The following is a 10,906-nucleotide window of genomic DNA, read 5'->3' as shown; positions in this document are numbered from 1 at the left end:
CTAGTGTGACACCGGCCTTAAGGTGGTAAAATCACAGTCATGAGGAAAGGTGCCAAGAGCCATTTTTTATATACATAAAAGCATGTTTGTTAGGTGTCGAGTTCCCACCAATACACAGGGGGAATCTCGAACCATGTCCTCTGCAGTCTCCCATTCTTCTCCAGCCGCAGTGGAGTCTACTCAGCAGAGACATCGGTCCCAGCATCTAGCTCAGACTGATACTGGATGATTGGATACTACTGCCCTTCCAGGCTCTGTCCTTGTAGCCAGCAATGTTTAGCAGCGAGCAGGTCTTTCTGGGACTAAAGCAAAAAAAGGAAGAGAAGCCAGCACTGCTGAAGGTCAAAACGCAATATCTAAAGTGCACATGCACATAATAAATTCTGACTGTATTTCAAATATGAGATATTTAGCAAATAATTGATCAATTCTTTGAGCTACCCCGCCACTTCACGGCAATCTCATAATAGGGCAGTCCTAGCTCTACGTTTTTTATTTACAATGTGCCATTACGGCCTCCTAGATGTATAGAGAGTGAGATAAAAAAAAAATAAAAAAAAAGGGACAGACCACATTACATAACATTACATGACAAACTGTACATGGAGCATTGACAGAATCACTCCCTTAGTGCCAGGAAGGCGAGCGCGGATAGAGGCCGATCAGGTCCTGTGCGGACATATCAGATCTGGCCTCCACACTGCCAAACCAACACCAAAGTTAAAGGATGAAACTGGCTGAGGCACAGCTGCCTAATTAACTAGAGCCTGAGGCAGGGCAGGGCTGCTGTGTGTGTGTGCACAGCAGCCTATCAATCATAGTGAACCCAGACAGAATGGCGCATATGACCCAGCGTGCGCGGCAACAGTGGTGGTCAGCCACATACCAATACAGAAGCAAGAAAAGAAGAGAAGCCAGCACTGCTGAAGGTCAAAACGCAATATCTAAAGTGCACATGCACTTAATAAATTCTGACTGTATTTCAAATATGAGATATTTAGCAAATAATTGATCAATTCTTTGAGCTACCCCGCCACTTCACGGCAATCTCATAATGGGGCAGTCCTAACTCTACGTTTTTTATTTACATTGTGCCATTACGGCCTCCTAGATGTATAGAGAGTGAGAAAAAAAAAAAAAAAAAAGGGACAGACCACATTACATAACATTACATGACAAACTGTACCTGGAGCATTGACAGAATCACTCCCTTAGTGCCAGGAAGGTGAGCGCGGATAGAGGCCGATCAGGTCCTGTGCGGACATATCAGATCTGGCCTCCACACTGCCAAACCAACACCAAAGTTAAAGGATGAAACTGGCTGAGGCACAGCAAAAAAAGAAGAGAAGCCAGCACTGCTGAAGGTCAAAACGCAATATCTAAAGTGCACATGCACATAATAAATTCTGACTGTATTTCAAATATGAGATATTTATATATTTTTTTCTCACTCTCTATACATCTAGGAGGCCGTAATGGCACAATGTAAATAAAAAACGTAGAGTTAGGACTGCCCCATTATGAGATTGCCGTGAAGTGGCGGGGTAGCTCAAAGAATTGATCAATTATTTGCTAAATATCTCATATTTGAAATACAGTCAGAATTTATTATGTGCATGTGCACTTTAGATATTGCGTTTTGGCCTTCAGCAGTGCTGGCTTCTCTCTTTTTTTGTTTCTGGGACTAAGTCCTGCTTTTCCTCTACTGTGCATGCCCAAGGGTCGACCTTCTATTGGAGGTCTGGGGTCACACGCTCAGGTCCTGTAGCGGCTCCCATTGGACCACTAGGAAGGTCCTTGTCTGCTACAGCTATAAAAGGTTCGCATGGCCGCACGGCCATGCGCTAGTAGCAACCTATGTCATGAGCTATGCTACTTTGTGGTCATGTCTGCATGTGGTCAGGGTTGGCTGAAATAAGCCCCTAGAATACCGGCACCTCCAGTGAGGAGTTTTGTGTGTATGTATTCAGGGCTGGCGTAAAGCCACTAGAATTCCGGCTCGACTGGAGAGAAGTTGCTTGGGTGCTAGGCTGACTGCATGACCACTGTTTGCTTTCTGCTCTGTTAGGTAGTTGTGATCCTCTGTGAGGTTAACAGGGCACAGCGTTTTCCTATCTTAGCAACTCTGTGAAGTAACAGAGTTTGCTTATACTGCCATACAGTGCCGCCAATTGCTAGCAGCAGGTTCTCTCCTGCATGGTGGACCCCGGGTTGCAAACCCTCCTATTATAACTCATATATATACTTGGTGCGTTCCGCCAACCCTAACAATGTTGAACTCTTCCAGATTAAAGAGCCCGTAATGCCTCGACCACTTTTCCCATTACTGCATATTACTCTTTCCCCAAAAACTACTCAAGAAGTAATTGGCTCCTCATAATCATTTTACTGATAAACTATATGACCACGTTAGAATATTCATATCACTGTACTCAGACCCCGCCATTTTTTTTACCAAAAAGTTGGATCAATGTAGAACCCTGTGATTCTCGGCCACTGATACTAACCATGTATGGTGGGGGATGAGGTTCCATACACTGCTTATATCCTGCCACCTCTGGAATAGCTGATGGATAGGTTCCCAGGTGTCAGGCCCCATGTGATCTCATATTGATTATCTATATATATAAAAATGAGTGTATGTGTGAGTGTATGTATGTGTGTGTATGTATGAGAAACCAATCACTAAGCATGTGTGTGTGTATCAGCCATGCCCACTCCACATAGCACCCAATCACTAAGCATCTTTCATTTCACCAGAGCTGTTTATAAGAAGCTGAGCTGTGATTGGTTCCAATGAGCAACAGTTTTCCTTGGAGACAGTTGTGGTAACTGAGGCCTATTATTCTTATAATTTCAATAGTGTTATCCTCCCTCTGTAAAGCTGGAAATAACATAATTTATTACCACGCTGACACAGACCACCCTCTGACACAGACTGCAGGGGGAGTCCAGTATTAGGCTAGGTTCACATTGTGTTAAGTGCAGTCCATTCAACGCATACGTTAAACGGACTGCGCCACACAAGTGCCTTTTAATGATCGCGCTAGCGCAGATGCTCCATCTGTGCTAGCGGTGATGGACCCCGAAACGCTGCAGACCGCGTCCGAGGGTCCGTCACAGAATGACGGCACATCACTAACGCATGATGATTATGACATGCGTTAGCGATGCGCTACATAATGGCAGTCAATGGGTGCGCTAACGCATCCATTACATAGCGTTAGTGCCGCTATGTAACGGATGCCGTCAGCGGATTGCCATTAACGGAATGTGAACCCAGCCTTACACAAGATAGGATTAGATACATGGCACAGCAGACTGTATCACACAGGATAGGATTAGATACACAGCCCAGTATCACACAGGATAGGATTAGATACACAGCTCAGCAGACAGTATCACACAGGAAAGGATTAGATACACAGCTCAGCAGACAGTAACACAGGATAGGGTTAGGTACACGGCTCAGCAGATAGTATCACACACGATAGGATTCGATACATGGTTCAGCAGTCAGTGTCACACAGGGTAGGATTACATAAACGGCTCAGCAGACAGTAACACACAGGATAGGATTAGATACACAGGTCAGCAGTCAGTATCACACAGGATAGGATTACATACATGGCTCAGCAGACAGTACCACACAGGATAGGATTAGATACACGCTCAGCAGAGAGTAACACACAGGATAGGATAAGATACACGCACAGCAGAGAGTATCACACAGGATAGGATTAGATACACAGCTCAGCAACAGGATGTGCCAAAGGAGAGGACTTTTTCATTCCTAGAATTCCTCTCATTCCATCTGATTTACCTTTTGATTTTAAACGCCTCCAGCTTCCACTTCGACTGGCATTTGCAATGTCCATTAACAAGGCTCAGGGACAGTCCTTGAAAGTAGTAGGGATCAATTTGCAATCTCCATGCTTTTCTCACGGTCAACTTTACATGGCCTGTTCAAGAGTTGGAACTGCCAAAAATCTGTTCATCTTTGCACCGGAAGGAAAACCCAAAAATGTTGTGTATCAAAAGGCTCTTGAATGAGTTGAAAATAAAAACACTATCAATAATTAGGTAATCATTTAGTTAATTTGTGTTGCAAATCTGTAGTGTTGAGTATATGATGTGAAATGTTTTTATGTGCAATATAATCATTATAATTTGTTATAACTAACCACAGTTAGTTACTATGCCCGGGCAATGCCGGGCTCTTCATCTAGTATATTATAAGAATAAGTCATCAATCAATATCAAAGTAGTGAACTATTCCTTTAATAGGAATCTGCAGCAGGTTTTTGCTACTTAATATTAGAGTGACGCCTCCCGAAGAAGCATTGCGAAATATGCGCCGAGGCAGAGGGATGCCAAGGATCTCCACACTCACCGACATTAGGTAATGTGCCACACATATCTTACTCTTTTGCGGTATCATCGTACCCATACTTACCACAAATTGCATTAGGGGTTTACTTCCCATGGATTGTGTCCCCAGTGAAAGTTAAGCATGCCATAGCAGCTAATATTTAGTTAAAACGTTTGGGGCTTGATTGGGAATTCTCCTTTATGCTGTGCACTAGTGCATTTGATGTCAATAGGTCTTTGGAATGAATCACTGCTGCACCTTTTCATAGGTGTTCACTTTATGTTTGGCCATTGGTTTGGAGTATCCTAGGGCACTTTAGTCCCTCTATATTTGGATCTAGCACCTTTTCTTACTGTATGTATTTTATTAACTTTTTTGCTAATAAAAAATTATTTTATATTAAAATACCACTTTATTTGGGATCAATTTTTTCTGGTCACCAAAACAGTGAAATATATTTAATATTAGAGTGACATGATGAAGGGGCAGAGAAGATGATTACAGTGATGTTTCACTTACTGGGCTGTGTGTTGTTTATTTAAGAAAATCAGTGTTTTATCAGCAGGAGATTATAATTACAGGATTAGTCGTCTCCTGTCATGTAGTCCTCCTGCTCTGTGTAACCACACTCCCAACACTGAAATTTCCTGCCTATGCATATTGCACACAGAAAGCTGCCAATCAGTGGTGTGTGTTGGCTTATACAGAGCTCAGCAATCAGAAGACTGGTAGATCTGCTTCAGAAAAAACATTGATTTTATCAAAATGACAGCATAATGGATGGCTGGAATCAGGGTATCTGCCAATACACCATGCTTCCCTCAGCAATAGTTGTCAGTATTTCCTAGGTAGCAACACCCCCCTACCTGTAATGGTCAGTGGTACGCAATGTTAATGTTTATATTTAATTGGAAAACTATTATTTGAAACACAAAGCGCTTTTGTACAGTTATTAATATGAAAACCTAAGACAGTGCTTCTCTGCTGTGTCTAGACTACAGCTATGAACTTTAACCTTAATGATAACATGAGGTCTATGAGAACAGTAGCTAAATCCAGCTGGTTGTCATTATGTTTAATCTCTTTTACTTACATGTGTTTTCCCAACAGGAAGCAATTCTGTAATCATACTGTGAAATTCTTAAAAAACTATTTACAAAAATGACAGTTATATAGAAGAGACAAGGGTAGTTATATTGTCACATGGAGCACATTTTCATTCAACCATAAAAGTAAAGCGGTCAAGAAGAACACTAGAGGTTCATGCCCATCTTATCAACAGAACATGGAAAATAAAAAAATGTTTGACCTTACTTATTGCTTAACATTGTGGTAAGTTAAAATAACATATTCAAAAAGTTAAAAGAATAGACTACAACATTATTCAATCCTAGCAAATGTAACAGATGAAAGTCATCCAAATATTCAAGACCTAATTAAGTCATTGACAAGATGTCAATTAGAATAAGAGTAAAAAAAGGAGCGAGACAATAGAGAAATAAGAAAGTAAATAGAAAAAGGCTGAGTAAAGGGGGGAGGGGCAGATGTATGGACCATAGATGTCCACCACTACAACTCAATTTAATTTACCTCGTAACTATCTCCAGGAAAATAGCAGATTCTTTAAAGGTAAGACATTCTTTCTAATTTTGAGGAACCTTATTACAGAATACTGGCTTCTTCCTCACATCTGCCATGAGGCTCTTCCTCCAGGTGACAGAAGCCCATTGCTGTTGCTCAGTCAAGGATAGAAGGAACTACAATGGATTGCCCGGGCCTTGGGGCATTGGACTGCTGCAAGGTAGTGTTTCAGAAGTCCATATAGTTTATATGGCTGAAAAAAGGAAAATATCCACCAAGTTCAACTGCGGATATGGGTAAGGGATGGGTAAGGATAAAAAGAAGAGGTATATGTACCACCACAATGCATAATCTAGTGTGCCCCATAGTAGTTAATCTTTCACTCTTTCACACCTAATCCCAATTATTGATTCACAGTATTAAATATTGAGAAAATAACTTTATACCTTTACATAATTATTTTTGCTATTTTGCTCTTAAAAAAATAACCTAAGCCTTTTTAAAACCATTAATGTTTCCCACTGTGAACAGCTCCTGGGGTAGAGTATTCCATAGATTCATAGTTCTTATGGTAAAGAAAGCCTGTCTCCTCTGGAGATTGAACCTTTCTTTGACCAGATGGAGGGAGAGCCCTATGTAATTTGATGGGGTTTTACATGAAACATTTATGGAACATTAATTTTGTATGGGCCAATAATATGCTTGTACAAGATATTCATTACCCTTTTTAATGACTTTTCTCAAGGCTAAATAAGTTTAATTATTTTAGTACTTCCCTATAACTAATAGCCCTCGCGGGCAGGGTCCTCTCTCCTCCTGTTCCAGGTGTGACTTGTATTGTTCAAGATTATTGTACTTGTTTTTATTATGTACACCCCTCCTCACATGTAAAGCGCCATGGAAAAAATGGTGCTATAATAATAAATAATAATAATAATAACTAATACCCCTTATGAGTTTTATTGCTCTGTTTTAATATTTTTCAGCTCAAGGGTATCCTCTATATGAAATGGTGCCAAGAACTGAATTGCATATTGGCATCATCCTTTTGCTGGTATGATTGGCCCCATCCCAGTCCTGGTATCCATGGCCCCATCAGAAAAGATTAAAAGAAACAAACCTTTACTCTTACCTTCCTCCGATCCCTCACAGTCACAGCGTCCTGCTCAGGTGCCAGCAGCTGCTTAATGCTTGTAAGCAGTGCATGGCAGGGACATCATGAGCGTCTCACTAGCAGAGCACAGCTCCCGTAATACTCACTGGGTGTTCATCAGAGATCGTGGTGAGTATCTATTCCTCTTCAGTAGTGGTGAGGTATTGCTACATTCATCAGAAACTGTGAAACAAATTTCAGTGCCATTTTTACACATCTAGGGCTAGAACAAAATTTTTGGTGGTAAACACAGGAAAAATATATATCTTGGGACTGTGTTAGGTAAATTATGTGTCGTAAACACATAATTATTTTTTCTTCACTGCCCAATAGTATAAAATTGTGACACACCTGTAGTGTCAATATGATCACTGCACCCTTAGATGAATTCATTGAGATGTGTACTTTGCAAAATGGGGTCACCTATGGGGCTTGGGCTGTTCTGGCACCTCAGGAGCTCTACCAATGTGACATGGCACCCTCAAACCAGCCCAGCAAAATCCGAACTCCAATATGGCACTTCTTCCCTTCTGAGCTTTCCACTGTGACTCAAAAGTAGTTTTCAACCACATATGAGGTATCGGTGTACTCAGAAAAAATTGCACAACGAATTTTGGGGTCCATTTTCTCCTGCTATCCTTGTGAAATTGAATAAAATTGAGGCTAAAACAACATTTTTGACGGAAAAATATTTGTTTCTCATTTTCACGGATCAACGTTGTAAAATTCTGTGAAGCACCTTTGGGTACAAGGTGCTCATCACACCTGTAGATAAATTCCTGGAGAAGTCTAATTTCCAAAATGGGGCTCTTGTGGGGGTTTCCACTGTTTAGGTACTTCAGGAGCTCTCCAAACATGACATGACACCTGCAGAACATTCCATCAAAATCTGCATTTTAAAACTTAACTCCATCCTGCCATGCACCCAAACAGTAGTTTTCTCCCTCATATTGGGTATCAGCGTACTCAATAGAAATAGTACAACAAATTTAATGGTGCAGTTTCTCCTGTTACCCTTGTGAAAATAATAACATCAAGGGTAAAATTACATTGTTGTGGGAAAAATTAGATTTGTTTTCTTGGCTCAACTTTACAAGCTTCTGTGAAGCACCTGGGGCTCAGTTTCCACTCTTTAAGCATATCAGGGGTTCTCTAAACGCGACATGGCATCCACTAATGATTCCAGCAAATTTTGCACACAAAAAGTCAAATGACACCTCTTCCCTTCCGAGCCCTGCCGTGCGCAAAAACAGTAGTTTTACCCACATATTGGGTATCGGCATGCTCAAAAGAAATTGCAAAACAAATTTTGTGGTCCATAATTTCCTGTTACCCTTGTGAAAATAAAAAAAGGGTCTAAAGTAAAATTTCAGTGAAAAAAAATGAAATGTTAATTTTTTCTTCCACATTTCAATAATTCCTGTGAAGCACCTGAAGGGTTAAATGAGAAATTGCTGGTCAACTTTTAATCCTTCTATCTTCCTAATGAAAAAATTCTGTTTGAAAAATTGTGCTGCTGTAAAGTAGGCATGTGGGAAACATTATTTATTGACTATTTTGCCTGACATACGTCTCTGAGTTAAAGGCATAAAAATTTTAAGTTTGAAAATTGAAAAATGTTTAAGATTTTCACCAAATTTCTGATATTCTCACAAATAAACACAAGTCATATCAAATGAATGTTACCACTATCATGAAGTATAATATATAATGAGAAGATAATCTCAGAATCACTAGGATCTATTGAAGCGTTCAAGAATTATTACCTCAGCGTGACACTGGTCAGAATTGAAAAAATTGGCCTGGTCAGGAAAGTGAAAACAGCAATTTGCGGCTAATATCAAATTATTTGAAAAATTTGCCAAACCTGGTGAATTTGAATTTGAAAACATTCTGTCATCTCTAATATTCATACATGTAATGAAAATGAAAGTCTAATAGGTAAAGGTACTTCATAGGGATGATTTTTTTTTTTTTCTAGCACTCGACATGCCATAGGTCATTTGAGGGCACAAAGAAATGCATTGGCCCATTGCTCCTCAGTGAGACAAATTCAAATCCCCTTTTCCCATTCTCTGTTGTACTTAGGCACATTTGAAATAGAAAGCAAGGAGAAGATTTCCTAAATCTGAAAAATGGATTGTGCAGGTGTGGAGTTTTGGGACTGGGGGTCTGAGCCCAGCACTGAGATCAGATGGAAGGATGATGTAAAGGATTTTAGCTGTGGATAAGAGAACCAATGCAGATTTGTCTTGGCAGAGTTCTCTTAGTGTGGCACCTCACGAAGATTTACTGTATATAGTTGAAACGTTTTGACCAATGTTTTTTAAAAAATTGTTCTAATTTTAATATGTCCCATTTTATTAGTATGTGAATACACTTTTTTACACCATGAGTGCTAGATCAAAATTATAGCAAATAAATACAGAAACCTTTTTATAAGTTTGCTGAGTTTTTCTCTACATTTCAAATGCAAACTGGGACCCAGTCTATGAATGGAAGTGCTTCCATTTCTCCATTCCTTAGTGTGGCTAAGGCAGGTAGAGTAAAAGAATTTATAAGAGTCAGGCATAATTGTAACTTATGAAAAAATGTCTATGAGAAAATTTTCTTGATCCAGATCCCAGGAGAAAAAGCAGGACTGTCAAGTAGTGTGTATAGAGGTCCTGGTATTCAAGATAATTTAAAGACAATAACCATATTTTCGCAAAAGATCTTATGCAAGTGGTGATATAGTTGTTTTTCAATTAAGTCAGTGCAGGGGATAAGGATGTTTCCACAGAAATCTACTGCTTCCATGTACCACCATGCAACAAATTCACTGTCACTAACGTTTCAGGGGTATAGAAGGAGGCCAATAGATTGCTTTGTTAATGAAAACAGTGGCCATGTACAGTGACTATGTAATGTTCTTTAGCAGCTATGTGTCTTATGTACTATTTGATTCAAGAGGACTATTCAGCTTTTCGTGATGACAAAACAACTTTAACAATTTTTATTGCTAAGGAGGTATGTTATACATTATTATTTAAATATTTGCACATATATAAAATAATGGGGCTAGAGCTTAGATGGTATCTTATTAAAACCTAAAATTGTGACTTTCTTTTGATACCGAGCACAATATAAATGCAATCTTCTAGGTGTAGTCCTCAGTTAAAGTCAAGAAGAAACATGAAAAATTTTGCTTCCTTGTTCTGTATGTTTGGAATAGAAGGGTGAAAAGGAAGAATTTGTGAGTGACATAATTAAGAAAGTTCACAGCTGGAGATGATCAAATTTATTTGAGTGGAATTGTATCTAATTTTACAAAAATCTGCATTCTGGAGAACACAGCTTTTCTGTAATTCACTCTGCGCTAATTCATCGACCGTCATCTTGCAGAACAGTAGTGGGCAGGCAAAAGGCTAAAAGAAAAACATATTCAAGTCATCGCTCACCTCTCCAAACGCCCCCCCGCTGCTCCATGCCTGTTGTATGATTTTCCTCACTTTCATTACATACTTCGGAGCGAGCAGGCGTTGTAATTTACTGTGCATGCTCTCTGGTCTTCTCCTGGGCAAAAGCCCCAGCCTTGAGTGAACATCAGGCTGGAGATGTGATGAGACAGAGGCACGGTAGACTAGATACCGGGCGGGAAGAACTTTTTTTTTTTTTAACCTTTTGCCAGCAGCTTGTCTCTCTGGCTCCCTCCCTGCAGCATCCTGCACACTGTCCACTTCACCACGCCTTCATTGCACCGCATCTACGGCCTTGAAGATCACAGCACAAGCTCTGAGGCCTACTCACAGCCAGTAGTC

This window comes from Ranitomeya variabilis, chromosome 6, assembly GCF_051348905.1.
Source record: "Ranitomeya variabilis isolate aRanVar5 chromosome 6, aRanVar5.hap1, whole genome shotgun sequence".
Lineage (NCBI taxonomy): Eukaryota > Metazoa > Chordata > Amphibia > Anura > Dendrobatidae > Ranitomeya > Ranitomeya variabilis.
The sequence above is the reverse complement of the archived record's forward strand: the minus strand, read 5'-3'. Positions refer to the sequence as shown.